The following is a 6,429-nucleotide window of genomic DNA, read 5'->3' as shown; positions in this document are numbered from 1 at the left end:
CCCTCACTCCTTTACCCAACCACAGACCCAAGCCCTCGCTCGTTCATCCACCCTCTCCCCCCTCGCTCGTTCGCCCCCTCGTTCATTCACCCACGCCCTCGTTCGTTCACCCCAATGCTCGTTCACCCAACCCCCCCATCGCTCGTTCATCCACCCACCCACCTTCTCACTCATTCACCCACTCCCCACTTCGCTCGTTCACCCTCACACCAACCACCCCTCTCGCTCGTTCACTCACCCAACCCCTCGCTCGTTCACCCACCCCCTCGCTCGTTCACTGAACCACCCACCCACCAACCCGCTCGTTCGTCCACCCACCCACCCACCCGCTCGCTCGTTCATCCACACACCCCCTCGCTCATTCACCACCTCACTCGTTGACCCACCCACAAACACACTCGCTCGTTCAGCCACCTCCCACCTCGCTCATTCACCCAATCACCCACCCAACCCCCCTCGCTCGTTCACCCACTCACCCACCCACTCATTCGTTCACCCCTTCGCTCATTCACCCAGCCAGCCACCCTCTTGCTCGTTCACCCATGCACCCACCCACCCACTCGTTCACCCACCCACCCATCCACCCTCTCGTTCAACCACCCACCCATCCCCTCGCTGGTTCACCCACCCACCCAGCCCCTCGCTCATTCACCCACCTGCCCACCCACCCCCTCTCTCGTTCACGCACCCCCTCGATCGTTCAACCACCCACCTCCTCTCTCGTTCAACCACCCCCACCTCGCTCCTTCACCCACCAACACACCCACCCCCCACCTCGCTCCTTCACCCACTCATCCACCCCCTCGCTCGTTCTGCCACCAGCCTCCTCGCTTCTTTACCTACAAACCCACCCACACTCCCGACCCCACGCTTGTTCACCCACCCACCCCCTCGCTCGTTCACCCACCCCCTCGCTCGTTCACCCACTCATCCACCCACCCCCTTGCTCGTTCACCCACCCCCTCGCTCGTTCACTGAACCACCCGCTCATTTGTCCACCCACCCACCCACCTGCTCGCTCGTCCACCCACGCACCCTCCCGCTCACTCGTTCATCCACCCACCCCCTCGCTCGTTCACCCACCCAACCAACCCCTCGCTCATTCATCCAACCGCCCAACCACACCCTCCCTCGTTCAACCGCCCCCTCGATCGTTCACCCACCCACCTCCTCTCTCCTTCACCCACCCCCCCACCTCGCTCCTTCACCCACCAACCCACCCACTCCCCACCTCGGTCCATCACCCACCCTTCCACCCCCTCACTCGTTCTACCAGCGGCCCCCTCGCATCTTTACCTACAAACCCACCCACACTCGCAACCCCATGCTTGTTCACCCACCCACCCCCTCGTTCATTCAACCAACCCCTCGCTCATTCACCCATCCACTCACCCACCTAACAACACACTCCCTCATTCAGCCTCCCACTCAACCACACCCTCGCTCGTTCGTTCGCCCACCTGCTGCCCATCCCCTCGATTGTTCACACACCCACCCACGCCCCCTCGCTCGTTCACCCACCCACCCACCCGCTCGCTTGTTCACCCACCCACCCAACTATCCCGTCGCTCCTTCACCCACCCTCCCACCCACCCCTCGCTCGTTCAGCCCCTCGCTCGTTCACCCAACCACCCCCTCGCTCGATTCAGCCCCTCGCTCCTTCACCCACCCGCCCCCTCGCTCCTTCACCCACTCATACACCCACCCCCATGCTCGTTCTCGCACCCCCTCGCTCGCTCACCCACACACCCCTCGATCATTCGCCGCCACGCTCGTTCACCCCCTCGCTCATTCACGCACCCAACCCCTCGCTCGTTCGCCCCCTCACACATTCACCCACTCGCTCGTTCACCCACCCACAAACACGCTCGCTCATTCAGCCACCACCCACCTCACTCCTTCACCCATTCACCCACCCAGCCACCATCTAGCTCCTTCACCCACCCATCCACCCACCCACTCGCTCGTTCACCCACCCACCCACCCAACTGCTCGTTCACCCACCCACCCACCCCCTCGCTCGTTCAGCCACTCACCCACCCCCTCGCTCGTTCACCCATCCACCCACCCCCTCGCTCGTTCACCCGCCCAGACCCTCAGTCGTTCACCGAACCACCCAACCACCCTCTCGCTTGTTCACTCACCCAGCCCCTCGCTCGTTCACCGAACCACCCACCCATCCCCTCGCTCGTTCGTCCACCGACGCAACCACCCCCTCGCTCCTTCACCCACCCACCTACCCCCTCATTCGTTCACCCACACCCTCGCTCGTTCGCCCAACCACTCACCCACCTAATCACCCACTCCCTCATTCAGCCTCCCACCCAACCACACCCTCGCTCGTTCGTTCGCTCGCCTGCCGCCCAACCCCTCGCTCGTTCACACAACCACCCACCCCCCCCTCGCTCGTTCACCAACCCACCCCCTCGCTTGTTCACCCACACATCCAACTAGCCCGTCACTCGTTCACCCACCCTCCCACCCAGCTCCTCGCTCGTTCAGCCCCTCGCTCGTTCACCCACCCACCACCTCGCCCGTTCAGCCCCTCGCTCGTTCACCCACCAACCCACCACCTCGCTCGTTCGTCCACCCGCTCGCTCCTTCACCAACCCACCCACTCGCTCGTTCACCCAACCACCCCTTCGCTTGTTCACCCACCCACCCAACTGCTCGCTCATTCACCCACTCCCTACATCGCTCGTTCACCCGCACACCAAACACCCCTCTCGCTCGTTCACTCACCCACCCCCTCGCTCGTTCACCCACCCCCATGCTCGTTCACTGAACCACCCACCCACCCACACACCCAATCGTTCATCCACCCACCCCCTTGCTCGTTCACCAACCCACCCAGCCCCTTGCTCGTTCACCCACCCGCCCACCCACCCCCTCGCTCGTTCACCCACCTTTTCGATCATTCACCCACCCACCTCCTCTCTCGTTCACCCACCCCCTACCTCGGTCCTTCACCCACCAACCCACACACCCCCCACCTCCCTCCTTCACCCACCCATCCACCCCCTCGCTCGTTCTGCCACCGGCCCCCTCGCTTCTTTACCTACAAACCCACCCTCACTCCTGACCCCACGCTTGTTCACCAGCCAGGCCCCTCGCTCGTTCACCCACCCCATCGCTCGTTCACCCAGTCATCCTCCCACTCCCTCGCTCGTTCATCCACCCCCTCGCTCGTTCACTGAACCACCCGCTCATTTGTCCACCCACCCACCCACCCACTCGCTTGTTCATCCACCCACCCCCTCGCTCGTTCACCCACCCACCAAGGCCCTCGCTCGTTCACCCTCCCACCTCCTCTCTCGTTCAAACACCCCCCACCTCGCTCTTTCACCCACCAACCCACCCACCCCCCACCTCGCTCCTTCACCCACCCATCCACCCCCTCGCTCGTTCTACCACCGGCCCCCTCGCTTCTTTACCTACAAACCCACCCACACACCCGAGCCCACGCTTGTTCACCCAAACACCCCCTCGCTCGTTCACCCACCCCCTCGCTCGTTCACCCACTCATCCACCCACCCCCTCGCTCGTTCACTGCCTCACTCGTTCACCCACCCACCCCTCGCTCGTTCGGTCCCTCGCTCGTTCACCCCCTCGCTCGTTCAACCAACCACCCACCCACTCGCTCGTTCACCCACCCACAAACACGCTCGCTCATTCAGCCACTCAACCACCCAACCCACCCTCGTTCGTTCACCCACTCACCCACCCAGCCACCCTCTAGCTCGTTCACCCACCCACCCACCCCCTCGCTCGTTCACCCACCCACCCACCCACCCGCACGCTCGTTCACCCACCCAGCCACCCCCTCATCGTTCACCCACCCACCCACCCCCTCGCTCATTCACGCACCCACCCACCCGCTCGCCCATTCATCCACCCGCCCACCCACCCCCTCGCTCTTTCACCCATCCACCCACCCCCTCGCTCGTTCACCCACTAACCCTCTCGCATGTTCACACACCCAGCCCCTCTCTCGTTCACCGAACCACCCACTCACCCTCTCGCTCGTTCACTCACCCAGCCCCTCGCTCATTCACCGAACCACCCACCCATCCCCTCGCTCGTTCGTCCACCGACCCAACCACCCCCTTGCTCGTTCATTCACACACCCCCTCGCTCGTTCACCCACCCACCCACTCCCTCGTTCGTTCACCCACCCCCTCACTCATTCACCCACCCACTCACCCACCTAACCACCCACTCCCTCATTCAGCCTCCCACCCAACCACACCCTCGCTCATTCGTTCGCCCGCCTGCTGCCCTTCCCCTCGCTCATTTACACACCGACCCACCCAACCCTCGCTCGTTCACCCACCCACTCACCCCCTCGCTTTTTCACCCACCCACCCAACTAGCCTGTTGCTCGTTCACCAACCATCCCACCCAGCCCCTCGCTCTTTCATCCCCTCACTCGTTCACCCACCCACCCCCTCGCACGTTTGTCCACCCGCTCGCTAATTCAGCCACCCACCCACCCCCTCGCTCGTTCATCTGCCCACCCACCCACCCCCTCACTCGTTCACCCACCCACTTACTCGTTGACCCACCCACCCACCAACCCCCTCGCACGTTCCTTCACCCATACCCGTGCTTCTTCATTCACCCACTTGCTCACTCGTTCACCCACCCACTCACTTACCTAACCAAACCCTCGCTCATTCACCGTTCCACCCAACCACCCCCTCACTCGTTCACCCATCTCCCCTCGCTTGTTCACCCACCCACGTACCCCCTCACTCGTTCAATAACCCACCTACCTCCTCTTCGCTCGTTCACCCAACCACCCAACCACACCCTCGCTCCATTACATAACCACCAACCCAAGCCCTCGCTCGTTCATCCACCCACTCCACCCTTGCTCATTCACCCCCTCGTTCATTCACCCACCCCCTCGCTCGTTCACCCCATCGCTCATTCACCCAACCACCCCTTCGCTCGTTCACCCACCCACCCACCTACCTGCTCACTCATTCACCCACACCCCACCTCGCTCGTTCACCCGCACACTAAACACCCCTATCGCTCGTTCACCCACCCACTTGCTCGTTGACCCACCCACCCACCAACCCCCTCGCACGTTCCTTCCCGTGCTTCTTCGTTCACCCACTCCCTCGCTCGTTCACCCACCCACTCACCCACCTAACCAAACCCTCGCTCGTTCACCCTCCCACCCAACCACCCCCTCACTCGTTCACTCACCTCCCCTCACTCATTCACCCACCCACGTACCCCCTCGCTCGTTCAATAACCCACCTACCTCCCCTTCGCTCGTTCACACAACCACCCAACCATACCCTCACTCCTTTACACAACCACTGACCCAAGCCCTCGCTCGTTCATCCACCCACTCACCCCATCGCTCGTTCACCCCCTCATTCATTCACCCACACCCTCGCTCGTTCACCCCATCGCTCGTTCACCCAACCACACCTTCGCTCGTTCACCCACCCACCCACCTGCTCACTCATTCCCCCACTCCCCACCTCACTCGTTCACCCGTACACTAACCACGCCTCTCGCTCGTTCACTCACCCACCCCCTCGCACGTTCACCCACCCCCTCGCTCGTTCACTGAACCACCCACCCACCCACCCGCTCGTTCGTCCACCCACACTCCCGCTCGCTCATTCATCCACCCACCCCCTCACTCGTTCACCCACCCATCCAGTCCCTCGCTCGTTCACCGACCCATCCACCCACCCCCTCGCTCGTTCACCCACCCACCCCCTCGATCATTCACCCACCCACCTCCTCTCTAGTTCACCCACCCCCCACCTCGCTCCTTCACCCACAAACCCACCCACCCCCCACCTCGCTCCTTCACCCACCCATCCACCCCCTCGCTCGTTCTACCACCGGCCCCCTCGCTTCTTTACCCCCTCGCTCGTTCACCCTCCCACCCCCGCGCTGGTTCACCCACCCTCCCCTCGCTCTTTCACTCCCTCGCTCGTTCACCCACCTACCCACTCGCTCGTTCACCCACCCAGAAACAAGCTCGCTCATTCAGCCCCCACCCACCCAACCCCCCTTGCTCGTTCACCCACTCACCCACCCAGCCACCCTCTTGCTCGTTCACCCACCCATCCACCCACCCGCTCGCTCGTTCACCCACCCACCCACACACCCGCTCGCTCGTTCACCCACCCACCCACCCCCTCGCTCGTTCACCCACCCACCCACCCAACCCCTCGCTCGTTCATCCACTGAACTAACCACCCCCTCACTCGTTCATTCACCCACCCCCTCGCTCGTTCACCCACCCACCCACCCCCTCGTTCGTTCACCCACCCCCTCGCTCGTTCACCCACCCACTCACCCACCTAACCACCCACTCCCTCATTCAGCCTCCCACCCAACAACACCCTCGCTCTTTCAGTCGCCCGCCTGCCGCCCAGCCCCTCGCTCATTTAC

Source organism: Carcharodon carcharias, chromosome 7 (genome assembly GCF_017639515.1).
Source record: "Carcharodon carcharias isolate sCarCar2 chromosome 7, sCarCar2.pri, whole genome shotgun sequence".
Taxonomy (NCBI): domain Eukaryota; kingdom Metazoa; phylum Chordata; class Chondrichthyes; order Lamniformes; family Lamnidae; genus Carcharodon; species Carcharodon carcharias.
This window is presented reverse-complemented; position numbering follows the sequence as displayed.